Source organism: Euprymna scolopes, chromosome 11 (genome assembly GCF_053919585.1).
Source record: "Euprymna scolopes isolate OS-2025 chromosome 11, ASM5391958v1, whole genome shotgun sequence".
Lineage (NCBI taxonomy): Eukaryota > Metazoa > Mollusca > Cephalopoda > Sepiida > Sepiolidae > Euprymna > Euprymna scolopes.
In genome coordinates this window covers 35,547,264-35,562,263 of record NC_136492.1, presented here as the reverse complement: position 1 = coordinate 35,562,263, position 15,000 = coordinate 35,547,264, and the positions used below count along the sequence as shown (strand labels likewise).

At 28.9% G+C, this 15,000-nt stretch overlaps 1 protein-coding gene across 8 annotated transcripts in view; it reads right to left on the bottom strand.

The window, feature by feature from the left end:
* Window positions 1-15,000, bottom strand: part of LOC145287828 (uncharacterized) — a 1,009,440-nt gene that overhangs the window by 107,416 nt on the left and 887,024 nt on the right. The gene's annotated exons all lie outside the window — the stretch shown is intronic.

Sequence of the window (15,000 nt, the reverse complement as noted above, 5' to 3'; positions counted from 1 at the left end):
ATTTTTCATGTTCAATTTTTCATTCTTCCAAAAAACATCACCTTTCCATTTTTTATTACAAAATCCAATTGGCAATACAGTGCAAATTATAAAAACGTTGCTCCATCATACATAAATGTCGGCAAAAGGTGGGGAAACCTATTTGATATATCTCTTCGCAACACGGTTTTCAATTTTTTTTTGTAAACCATTCATCACGCTTACAAATCAAATACGATGTTATTCCAGAAATGCATGGACCTGCACACATACATATAAAAAAATCGTACATAAAAATCGCACGGATCAACAAAAATGTTCTAATTGCGATAATTACGATGGAAATTTAAACTGATAATCGCGATTGCTTGTTTTCACATCGAATGTTTTAGCTGATTGATGGAATCACCCGAAAATTAGGAGAAAGGAAATACTATGAGAAAGAATACGTGTAGTAACTGTAGCACTGAAAAGCATTAATAGTATGCCATAAAATTTAATGTTGTAAATAAGAAAAAAGAAAAAAACAGTAATAGAGTGACTGTTAAAAGGAGGATTAATAAAATAGAAAAGAAAATGAAAATTAAAAATTAGACAATATTCATGAAATTTTAATATGGAGTTCAGGGTATGGAGCAAAATCAATCACGATTCCTTCGTGGCTAACGCAAGGTGGGAATTCTACTATATTATAAACTAAATCAATTTTGATTAAATATTATTTTGGGGGTGGGGAATAGGCATTAGTAACATGGTTTTCTTCGTTAAACTTCGCTATTTGTACTCCGTCTTCCTGAAGCATTCTCCATTCACGTAGTTTTTATATGTACATAAACTGTAAAGGTAAATAATAATTACAATAAACTGTGAATTACTGTTTACATTTCTGTTACCAATAGACAATTTCAATTTTTATTTTTATCAAGCGAATTAGTTTCAACCATTATTATTATTATTATTATTATTATTATTATTATTATTATTATAATTTATTTATTTTTTATTTATTTGTTTATTTATTTATTTATTTATTTTTAAACTAGTAATAACATGTACATGTGCATTTGCAATAACCAGTGATGTTCCCTGGAACCTGAATGATAAAAAATCTCATGAGATTTTAAGCACACTTCGCTCTTTTAGATGCGTTTTTTCAAAGAACGTGCGATTTTTCTGAAATATGAATGGCAATAAAAACATTCCAAAACTCCCCATTTAAACTTTGTTCGTCTGTGGTTTAAAAAAAATAACAGGATTAATTAAACTTAAGGTAACTACATAACCGTAAAAAAAACAGCAAGGAATTAAATAAGAACTTCTGATATAATTAAATCCGAAAATCGAAGACACCGAAATAACATTGTTATTTTTAATTCTTAATAATTTTGAACAATAAAGAAGATTATTGTATTCGTGTAACTTTCATTTTATTTTATTTTTGTTGGTTCCATGGTTTCATTTTATTTTTAATAACCTTCTTAATTATACATGATTATCTTTAAATAGACTGTATATATCTATGATATCTATGTTATATATATATACTAGCATGGGTGCCAGGCGTTGCCCGGGTGTTTGGAGGTGTATGCTGAGCAAAAAAAAGGGGGTAATTTTTTAAACTTTGACCCCTATTATGACCCCTGAGAATTTATTGTTTTGGGCTCAAATCAAGTTATTAAGTTAGATCCATGTCCACGGAAGCTATATCTAAAATTTCAAGTGTGTAGACCCAAAATTGTCGGAGAAGTTTGGTAGAGTTCTCAAAGCTCAAATCGTTGAACTTTGACCCCTTAATCGCCAAATTTCTGGCTAAAAACCGATCACATAGATTTTTCCAAATCTCAGTACCCTGTATATCAAATTTCGAGTCTGTAGACTAAAAATTGACAGAGTTATTTCGTAGGGAAATGTACACAGACACACACACACACACACACTTTCACTTTTATAGATATATAGATTTAAAATTTGAGTCTGACAGAATGACAAAATTATATTGCAAACCGATATATTAAACAAACGAACTTCAAAGAGACAAATGAACACATAAGTAAAAACAATTTGTATTAGAAAACATTTATTATTCCACGTCTTTTTTTACAGACCTGACGACTGAGGTTCGCTCTTAATAAAAATTGTTTTTATAGTCTTAATTTTGACTTCCTTTTTCATAAAAAAACTAAAAAAAAATCAAGAAAGAAAAGAAATTTAATTTTATTTTTTCATTAATTTCTTTCTGTGCAAAGCAATTCTTTCAAACTTACTCTGTTTCCAAAATGTTTTTATTTTATTCCCCTCCCCCTTCATTCATTTTCCTCCGCATCCTGGCAAGTATTAAAATAAACCATTTATAATATTTATTTATGGATTTATTTACTTATCATTTTTTTTGTATTGTGGGTTTGTATTACTGTACACTTAGATTCGAAAAATAGTCAAAAACAAATATATAAATAAATGTTATCAAAGGCAAGATAAGTTACTTTTCTACCTAACTGGATATATTTTTTGTGTTTTTATTCAATGTAATATAGTTATTCAGCTCGAAAAGAATACAGTGTTTACCGATGTGTTGGAAAATTCAAGATGGCGTCTCACACCCTCTTTAACACCGTAAGTTTGGGAAAATGTGTTATAAATAAAAAACTATACAAAATACTATTAAAAACCCGCCGAATATATGTCAACCTATGTCACGGTAACATATATTGAGCGAGTTTTTAACAGTATTTTAACAGGGCACATCGTAAAAACTGACCCATTAATTTTTCTGAAGTAAAAACTATATAGTTTTTAAACTTTTAAAACTATACATTATAAAAAGAAAACTGTTCGAGTGATTTTTTTTACATGGGTGTCACCACTTATCAAGGCTCAGAGGCCACTCAAGGATAAGGGTTAATAGGCATACATTAGTCATTGTGATTTTAGCATAGTAAACAGTGGGAATTTTGTAACTTGGATTACTTGAAAAAGAAAACTGTTCGAATGATTGAAAATGAAAACAAAATAACAATGTAAATATATTGATAAGAAAAAAACAAAAACAAACGAAGTTTCCGTTTCAGGAACCCGAGTTTAATTTTATGTCGTAATCATTCAACTCGTTAGCGGTTTTATTCAGCGATTAGGGATAACCATACGACATATCTAATTACCAAAGCGATTTTTTTTAAATTTTTTTTTATTAAAACTAAACCTGTTTAGTTTTAATGAACCAATTTTTTTAAAGCCAACACTTTAGTTATTTTGAGAGCGTGCAACTGCACCCGAAAGGTTGATTAGGAAACTCCAAATCCTTTTATGACTCGAAAAAAAAAAGGGCTTTTTATCGGCTTAAATGATAAACTAATGTTAAATATTAGTATTTAATATAATGAGATATCAATCTACACAATTTGCCATCGATTCTGAAATAAAATGAAATCCTGACATTGTGATCATTTTTGCAGGTGTTATGTGCCAAATATTGAAATAAGAATGTTTAAATTCAATTATTGTAATTTAAGTCTTTAATTTTAAAGTCGATTTTATTTATAAAATATCTTTTTAGAAATCAATCTCAAAAACAATCTGAACAATGAATCTCTTTTGTTATGGCTAAGTTTTTGTCAAGGGTAGAAATTATAATAGACAAGTATTCATCCATGATGACATTTTACCGATTTCCTGGTTTACAGGTATTCTTGCTAAATTTCTTCGAAAGAATTGACATAAACAATACTTCAACTAAATACGTATATTTCATGCAATAATGACTTTTGTTTCTTCTGACTTTTCCTAAACTAAACATAAAACATCGGTTAGGGTTAGTTTAACATTCTGTAAAAGTACCTTCCGTTTTTGTTTTTTTTTGTACTTCTGCAGAGAAGGTAAAAAACCGATAAAAACTGGATATATTTTTCGTGTTTTTATTCAATTTAACATGTTTATTCAGCTCGAAAAGAATACAGTGTTTACCGATGTGTTGGAAAATTCAAGATGGTGTCTCACACATTCTTTAACACCGTAAGTTTGGGAAAAGGTGTTATAAATAAAAAAACTATACAAAATACTATTAAAAATCCGCCGAATATATGTCAACCTATGTCACGGTAACATATATTGAGCGAGTTTTTAACAGTATTTTAACCGGTTTTTTATTTATTACACCTTTTTCCAAACTTACCGTGTTAAAGAGAGAATCGGTCGCCATCTTGAATTTTCCAATACATCGGTAAACACTGTATGCTTTTCGAGCTGAATAAACATGTTAAATTGAATAAAAACACGAAAAATATATCCAGTTTGGTAGAAAAGTAATTTATCTTGCCTTTGATAACATTTATCTATATATTTGTTTTTTGGCAACTTATTCGAATCTATGTGTACAGTAATACAAACCCGAAATGAATTTAAGACCACGAGTGAAATGAGAAAATGAAGAAAATCACATTTACTGTGTGTGTTTACTGTTTATGTAAGTCAGCGGGTTTGGTTGCCATAACAACGTGACGGTAGTGAACGTGTGTGTGTGCGTGTGTGCGCGTATTTCGTGTAGTTTAGTTTCCTATAATAGTTTCGAATTTTTTAATTTGTAAATAACAACTTATTAAAAAATTAAACCCTTCCAAGATGGACAATAAATAAAGCCATAATATTTTATGGTAAAGGTAAGAGCGTAGAAACGATTGTTTTTTAGGAGATGTGATTATTGGATTAACCAATCAGAAATCGTCTGTGGCACACACATCTCTGTTTTTATAGATATATAGATAGATAGATATAAATAGATAGATAGATAGAAGATAGATAGATAGATAGATATAGATAGATAGATAGATAGATAGAAGATAGATAGATAGATATAGATAGATAGATAGATAGATAGAAGATAGAAGATAGATAGATAGATAGATAGATAGATATATAGATAGATAGATAGATATAGATAGATATAGATAGATAGATAGATAGATATAGATAGATTAAATGTTAAATAGATTTTGTAAATAGTACAGTTGAATTGATTAGAATATTTCCAATATGTAATAAGGTCGAGGTAATTAGTTAAAGAGATTTAATATAATGCGATATGCAAATGAGCATAAGTCATTCGATATGGGGGTGGTTTGTAGAATAGTATATAAAGAAATTAGGCAAAGATTCTTATGTCTCCTATAACAGAAACATCCTAAAATGGGTTCTAATGTTTCTCTACCAGGAGAGATCTACCCTCTTACCTCCTTTATATTTCGTTGATGATGGAGAGCTGTACACACAGACAGAAACACACGAACCCTATTACTTTATAAAAATATATATATATAAATATATATATATATATATATATATATATATATATATATATATATATATAAACATGCGAATTCACTGTATTACTGGCGTACATGAGAACTCACTGTATTACTGGCGTACAACCGAGAATTTTTACTATTCACCTCATTGGTCTGGAAGTAACCTTTCGTGTTTGTTTTCTACGTAGTAAAGTATCCGCAAAGCACGGCCTTTTCTAATGGCCTGCATAACGACGTAGTATGTAAAGAAGATTCACAATACAAAAAAACGACCAATTTCGACTTTTCTCCATGGATATTTATAGATACTCATCGAAAATAAAAACAACATAATTTGATAATTGTATTTCATGCCTCTCTCATTGTATTCGAAAGAACAATTAATTTACTCGATTATTTCATGGACATTCCATGTTTCCCTATCATTTTTCTGTTTTTTGATTGTATGTAATTGCAAATAATTCAAATAGTACTTTTTAAATGACAAGACGCGCAGGAAGTATAAATCAATGCAGATGTTTATGAATGGTCGTCTCCATTTAGTATCAATTCGCTAGTAGACTACAAAGAGTAAGATTCCGTTTAATTAGCTTTATGAAAACGATTTTAACTTCGAGGGTATTTATCATTGATTAGCCGGTGGATGTGTATATATTGAACTAGTTTAGAAGTTGAGAGAATAATTCATTAAGAGAAAGCGACTTGAATAGAGAGAATATGTATTGATGTCCATGCGTTTAAGAGAAAGAGAAAGACTATGGGACAGAAAGAGAGAGAGAAGATATATATATATATATATACATATATATATATATATATATATATATATATATATATATATATATATATATATATAGAGAGAGAGAGAGAGAGAGAGATTCTCTTCATCCTCAATTCTACAGTTTTCTATAAAAGTAATGCGTTATGAATACAATTCAAAAAAAAAATTCCAGACATGGAAGAATTTTGGCAAAGACCCGTCAACAGTGAATGAAGAATTTAATTTACAAACTGAAAACGGACAATTCTATATCGGGTATCTCGGCTCCTCCTGCTTTTATTCAGTATCAGTAGATGGTGGTGGTGGTGGTGGTGGTGGGGCGCCTGACTTTTGCAGTTGTATCTAAAATACGCTTAAACATATTTTCATTCATGTAGATTTCGTATTGATTATTACAGAGTCAATTCTGTAATGAATATTATATTGTACTTAATAGAAAGTACTGGTTTCAAAAATTAAAAATATTACTTAGGTGCCACTATCTAGAAGCGAACCTAAAACATTTAGCATTCCAGCTGCGTTCCCTACTGCTTGAGCTATTCCAACACATGGTTAAGAAAAACTTAAAATAAAACGATTCTGACTATAACTAACATGACTGTGATAAAACTTGCGCAAAAACAAATAAAAAAATCTCAATAAGTTAAAATGGTAAATGTTTAATACAACTTGCCAACGAATTTATGTACGTGTGATTCATCTATTTATCAAATATATTCCTCGTTATCAATTTATATCTGATTTCCCGTTAATTTCAGTGTTATGTGACCAGTAGTTTAAGAGTTTATCAGTTAAACATACATACATATATGTAATGCGTTATTTAAATAGATTTTTTTATTTAAATAGATTTTATATGCGTATATACGCCGGTAACAGGTAAGGCTCTCTATGTTTCTCTCTCCCTTTGCCTAATATATATATATATATATATATATATATATATATATATATATATATATATATATATATATATATGTGTGTGTGTGTGTGTGTGTGTGTGTGTGTGTGTGTGTGTGTGTGTGTGTATCAAGGTGGAAGTCTAATGTTTTTCTTTCGTAAATATGTCTGTCGCGAGAAAGACAATCTGTTAAAATGGCAGTTTTAGTCATTTAGAACCACTTGAAAGCATAACCGCTCACTTATTTTTCGACCAAATTTCAAACAATTACGACAGTTTATATATCACTTACTCAGCTATATTGTGAAAAAAAATCAATTTTGGTTCAGTAAAACAAAATTTATGATAAATTTACTGGTGTTCAAAATTTTAGAAAAACGTAAGGAAGCGAGCGAGGCTTTGCATGACTGGTTTCTATAGCAACCAGGTTGTTTGGGCAACTACTTTTGAACCGAATACACCGCTTTCGCGAAAAGAGAAGTAACAAGTGAAACAGAGAAAATGAAAGAAGTAAAGGGAGCTAATTGGGGGGATTTTATTGAAAGCAGATGAGTGTCGTACATTGTTATTAGGTATGTGTATGCTATGTTTATGGGGGTAAAATAAGACTGAAATTAAACAAAGAACAAGCGAATTTACTGGAAGCCTGGAAAAATCATGGATTACAATAGAAAAATGCGAGCATGAAAATGAAAAGTAATAAGGTTCGGCTTAAACATGGAAAATAAAGGACTAGCTTTTAAAACTAGAAAAGAAAACAGCAAGCTATTCTAGTAAAAAATATAATAAATTCATAAGCTAAAATATTACAGCATTTTTTTAAAATTCAATTATAACATTATGTAATCAATTTTAATGCTGCAATATTTTAAGTTATTTAGTTTATTTTAATTTTTAAAAGTAGAGTGGGAATTAACGCTAAAATATTTACTTTATTCTCCATAAATTACCAATAAGAAAAACATAAATTAGATTGAAAGTCAGTTCTACATATAATGGAGAGATTGAGCAAGAATTCATATATCAGCTGTTTAATACAAGAAATAAAGGATAAAGAAAATCACTAATTCTTTGTAAACAATACATTTCTGCTGCTTATTGGCATTGTAGAAAATATATGTAAACAAAGTATATCTATGGCATTAAAGAAATATTACATGCGTATAAAGCGCGCAGATATTTTAAATAAGGACTTACGTATATAAATGAATACGTTTGGAAGTCTGAAAACAACACTTTTTTTGGTATAAAGAATGAATTTTTAAATTAAACAAATGCATAAAAATACGGTGTTTTTAGCCTTGCAAAGGTATTCATTTATATACATAATTTTTAACTTCTTGCATGGCATTATACTTTTTTATTTCCAACATTTTGGAACAATTTAAACATTTTTTCACTTTGTTGACTATTATATAATGAAATAATTTTAACACAGTTTTACAAATTCCCATAGCAAAACTAAAAATAATTTCTTGAACATAAAACGAGAGATTACTGTAAATAATCTCGCCTTTAATTCAAAACTACATCCAGAAATTGCAATTCGGCAAATATCAGCATCTCCACGTTTAAATTAATAAAAACTGAAATGCGCAGCAATCATTATCTCATCCACGGCTAACTTTTAACTGTATGATTTACTGAATAAATTGTTTCGTGTTAGAACATTTTAAATAAAGTTTAACTTGAAAAACAAAGCAAATTATTAAACATTGATAAAAAAATTGACAAGAAGTATATGCGTTATAGACGCTTTCAAGTTTGACTTTAAAATTTCTGAAAACATTTACTTTAGAGATTAAGGATTTAGAAACCTAATGCAACGAAAGAAATTCATCCGGGTTTCATGCCACATTTGAGTTTCTCATTAAGAGGAGTTATATTTGTTAAATCAGTCATTATTTTCAGAATCGAAAATATCAGTTGACAGGAAAATCAATTGATTCGTAATCATTCTAATGAGCCGAACTAAAAATGATCCCTATTGGTATGTTAAAAAGAACACAAAATAGGTAAAAATAAATGAAAACAGAAAAAGAATGAAAAAAAAGACGTAATAAACCGTTCTAAAAATCCATATCTATATGCTGATAATCGAGATCTAATATTCGTTTTCTTTGTCCTTGTAGGTATATGAAGAAGCTTTGTCTATAATTCTGTCAGAATTTAGAAATTTAAAATGTTATTTTAATCGTTAAATGTGTAGATTGAATAGATTTATTTTAGTTTAGATGCGTCCAACAATTTCTATAAAAGGCTATATCAATCTTGCTATCAGTCACATACTATTTCCTTTAGTCATCCATTAAAATATCATTTTTTCGAGTTTGTCGCGGTTAGGTTTCAATCTTATATATATATATATATATATATATATATATATATATATATATATATATATATATATATATATATAAACCAAATTTATAATTTAAATTCAAATTTACATTTTACGCTATTTCTTTTCTATCTCTAACCCATATTAATTTTCTTATCACTTTTAAATCCAGACCTTTATTTTAATTTTTTCCAGATACATCTGCCTTACTTTTAATGCTAGGTTTATTTATGGTGTCTTTTAAATTTAATAAAAACCCTTCACAATTTGCTGACGAGGAAACCTTGTTTATTAAAAAACTATATGTAATAATTATTGTCCGTAACTTGATGTCTACCACAATAAAAACACTGTTTTCCGAAACGATCGTACAAATAATTGATTTTGTGGTTGTTCCTTCTTATGAAACGGATTTTTAATTTAATTATAATTTGATTTTTAAATTTTAAATTATCAATCACATTACTATATATATATATATATATATATATATATATATATATATATATATATATACACGTTGGTTCGGCTGTGGAAAATAATTATATATATTCTCTCACACTTTCTGAACATTCTATTGATTACTCGTTAGGTTAGCTTGTTGGGGTGACATCGTCATTTCGAATATATAAAATTCCTACTGGTGAGACGTCGGATTGAGTTAAAGCTGGTTTGATACTTCGTCCCTTGTTCGATATGATGTAGGTTCTGTCGGATCTATGCCGTGGGTTGCTTGATCTGTGTAAGTTAAGGTACACTCTTGCGTGTGTGGCGTGTTTGCTCAGTTGGTAGAGTGCTAGCCTAGCATGTAAGAGGTTCCAGTTTCAAATCCTGACCGCGGATATGTCTAACTGATGAGCCCGAATGATGGCGAAACTCGAGTCTTGGACCTCCGGTTCGTTGGCTTTCTTGGCTCTTGTGGGCTGCAACGTTGGTTCGGCTGTGGAAAATAATTATATATATTCTCTCACACTTTCTGAATATATATATATATATATATATATATATATATATATATATATATATATTATTTTATATGTATTTGGGCACGCTTCAGTTAGAATTGCATTTTCAATACTAGACGCACTGACTGAATAGACGAATCTTCAAAATGTCTGGATTTTTTCTTTTTCTTTTCTTATGCAGTAATCTTAATTTGTCGGATGCTATATTTGGCATATACTGTGAAAACGATTTCGAAGTCGCCTCAACCACAGAATGGCGATAATTTAATTGTCTTCATCATCCTGTCTTCTAGGCGGTGTTAATCAGTCTCGGCTGACAGCCGACACTTAAATTATGTTTCCCTTCTTGTGTTGCACTTGTTGTACCGTCTGTTATAATTATTTCGTATTTTATTCGTGGACTATCAGGACAGTGACGGTCGCAAATTCAGCGCCCCTTGTGTAAGATAAACTACTTTAATCTAAGTTGACAAGATTTGCGAGATTCCGTCGAACAATACTGCTGGTGCACGACTTATTTATATAATTATAACACTGTGTGGACCGCGTTTGCTTGCATCTTGTTTTCAACAATAATGCGATTCCATCTTTTAAAAGAAATGACAGGTGAATATATATATATATATATATATATATATATATATATATATATATATATATATATATATACACGAAGGCTCAAATATTCAACTTACGGAAAAAAATAAAAACAAAACATCACTCACTCTTCAGTTTCTCATGATGGGTTTACTATAATTACTAAAATCCAGAAGTAAAAAGATACACTTCATTTATTAAAATAAGAGAGAAAATGTAAACAAAGAACAAAGGAAGAAAAAATCGAATCGTTCTTCCTGCTTTAATAAATGTTTGCACCTTCAACTGATTTTTAAAGCGGTTTATCTCCCATTTTAATCTTTTTTATTTAAGAAAGGATACTTTCAAAACTTCTGCCAATTTTATTAACACTACATTATTAAACACCTTAACAGCTAACATCAAAGAGCACTCCTCGTGTGAATGACAATACCAGCACATATCTTCGAAATATGACCACAAAGTCACGGATATTAAACTTGCGAAGATAAATATATGAATTAATAAAAAATAAAGATCCCTCTAAGTCGTTGCTGGTGAATTTTGAAAAATCCCAAATTAATAAGATAAATTTAGATTACAAAAATAGAATGAAAACAAAGATGTTGAAACATTTTTTCTTTTGTTTTTTTTTTCTCATTTAATCAAATGTTTGCATCTTCAAATGATTTTTTAAAGCAGTTTATGTTTATTTTTTACTTTTAATTTATATGCATATGTGTGTGTGTGTTTGTGCGTTTGTGTGTGTGCGTGTGTGTGTGTTTCTGTGTGTTTCTGTGTATGGGCCTGGCTCAAAGGTAAAACATGAGATTGTAGAATTGTATGTTTTCGTTTCGATTCTAGCTGATGAACCCCAAGTCACACACATACACACACACACACACACACACACACACACACACACACACACACACACATATATATATATATATATATATATGCGTCTGCACGTGTGCGTGTGTGTGTGTTTTAATCTCTCTCTGATGTATTAGCTTTGATATAATAATCTATAGAGAATTTTCTCTATAATAACAAATACGTAATCTGCATGACTTAGACGTATATAAAAGTTTATATGACATATCTGTTAGACTAGTCTCTTTGCATAACTAAATTAGTATCCTAACTTGTCCATTATTATTATTAGTAGTAGTAGTAATAGTAGTGGTGGTGGTGGTGGTGGTGGTGGAAATGGTAGTAGTAGTAGCAATAGTAGCAGTTGTAATATTATTATTATTATCATTATTATTATTATTATTGCTGTTATTAATTATACATAGAACACTGTTCTTTATTAATCTTAGATACTAGCAAATGAGATCTAATTTTCATATATGTTTATCGTTTGACATATACATGAATGCACATTAGATGTAAATACTGAATAATATACTGCCCCTTTGTTTCAGTGTCATTTTCCATAAATACCTTCACATTTTTTTAAAAATCAATTTGTCTTGTATCACATTTGGAGGCTCGTTATTTACTTTTTTAATCAATGTGTTACGTTCGTTTTTCTAGCGGAATCTATATGTACCGTAACAATATATACTTTAATAAGTTAGTTAACATTAATTAAACATGAATGTAAAAATGTATTTATTTTTTATATATCCGTTAATGTCAACAAAAGAATACGTGCAAATGAATCAATTTTATTTGTTTATGATGATCACTGATAAATCTACGAAAAAGAGCAATTATGAATTCTTAGTTTGAAAAAAAAATAATTGAACAAAAAGTTAGTTGATGTTGATTCAATAAATTTTTAATTAAAAAAATGTAAAAAATAACCTTATTAATAAGCGTTGAGACAAATTAACAAATCGTTGGAAACCTTAAAGAAAGCAAATGTCATGCGAATATTTCTGGTCTAATGATATCAATGGTCACAAATCAAATTAACTTAACACGTTGATTTTATAAATTGACAATCAAAGTGGTTATATATATATATATATATATATATATATATATATATATATATATATGAGCAAACAGCTAATAAAATATGTTAAAAAACACTTTGAAATGAGTTAAAAACATATTTAATCTGGAAAGGAAACACTAGATAAATGGATAGTCCTTAATCCACGGAGTTTCGAAGAAATACTCTCCTTCTCATCAGAGGGTAGGAATTAGCAAAATGCGGGATCGGATTTTGCATGCAGAAGTATTTGATGAAACAACAAGCAAGTCAAGGATCTTACTTGAAAACAAAATAAGTTAAGCAGAGGGAATATGGTAAAGAAAAAGGTGATTACACATGAATGGATAGTCTGGTGGAAGATAAAAAATCCAGTGACGGTAAAATCCAAATGTAAAACTTCAAGAAAGTTAAAAGAATTTCCATTTGTACAAGTAAAATCCAAAGACATCCCGTAATTGGAAGAAGATGGTCCATAATAATCCAAAGGCAGAAATCCATGGAATAATTCACAAACATGTGTACAAGGGAAAAAAAAACAATATTAATAAAAGAAAAATAAGATGTGCTTTTCACTCTACTTCCGAGACATAACTATGAATTAAAAAAATATCTAGAAAGAAAAAGGAGAGAGAGAGAAAAAAAGGAGAGAGAGAAAAAATGATAAAGTTAAATATAAAATAAAGGGAAACGAAAGTCAAAACGACCCAGACAGGAAATGTTAAAGGCGCGAAAATATATATAGGGCAAAATAATATAGGTCAACTGAAATGTACAGGTTATCACTTAAAAAAATGCCAGCAAGAGTTATTAAACGACACTGGAAGGAAAATAACAAAATAAAAAAATAAAAAATAAAAAAGGAAAATAAAAATAAATAAATAAATATATTATAAATAAAAAGTAAATAAAGAATAAATAAATAAAATATAATAAAATAATAAAATATAATATATAATATAAAATAAAATAAGAAAAGAATAAAGATAAAAAATAAACAATAACAATTATTTAAGGGGGGAAAATGGTCGCTATTTGCAATTTCAGGAAAAAAAAAGTAAGTAAAATCATATAGTAAAATTAAAGTAAATATACATACAAGATATGAAAGTATGGGTAGATTGATGTATTAGATAGATAGGAAAGTTTAAAGAATAAAACAGAAAATGCAGATAAAAACCGGCCATGCAAAGAAGAGATAAAGAATTAAAATAAAGGATTATTAAATTATAAAATATTAAGAAGTATGTCGAAAAACGAAAAAGTTAAAGAAAAAATATTTTATATCTATATAAAAGGTAAAAGTAATAACTATGTAATTTCAAAATTGCCATAATTAAATTCGGACTTATATTTACAGAAAGAGATCAGTTCATTTTTAGAATTTATTATATTGTTACTTTGAGGGGAAGTAATTATAGTTATAGCTTCGGTTGTGCAGAGGCGACATGACTTAGAGCCTGGAGTATAAGACTTAACTTTTTTTTATAATAGTCCATTTGATTGAGAAGGGAGTATTGTTAGAGTTAAGTTTTTTAATTAAAGTGGTTAGAGAAGTTCCTTGGTTATTATTAGAATTATGGTTGTTAAAAGAAGAAATGTCGTTTGATATTATTTTCCTAATTAATGTTGAAGTAGCGCCGATATATGTATGTACATTATTAAAAGCTCGAGTTCTGGTATTAATATTAATTTGCTGATTTGTATTAGTTAAATAGTTTGAATTTTGTTCATATTGTTCAACAAATGGTGGGACAATGTCTGTATGAGGACTATTTTTGAGGGGATAATGAGTGTTGTTAGTGTTAGGATGGCTATTAGGAGAAATATTGTTATTCTCATTAATATTATTATTATTATTATTATTATTATCATAATTATTACTAGTTGTATGATTGTAAATGGAAGGGCTGCTCGAATGGTGTATTGGATTAGTAACTATATCAGATGGAGGATGGAAAGAAGAATAACTTGAAGACGAAATATTAGTGTATGTTATGGGAGGATTGCGTGGGAGCTCAGACATAGTGCAAGAATATATAACATCTTTATGGATACAATCATTATTGAGTGGGCAAAGATGTTTGTTATTACAATTACAGTTAGTTTTGGGTTTAATTGGGTAGGGATTTTTTGGACTGATTTAATTTTTTTGTTATTCGATGTTAAGATCCTTTGTGCTAAATTAGGCATTGTTGAATAAGAAATCCGG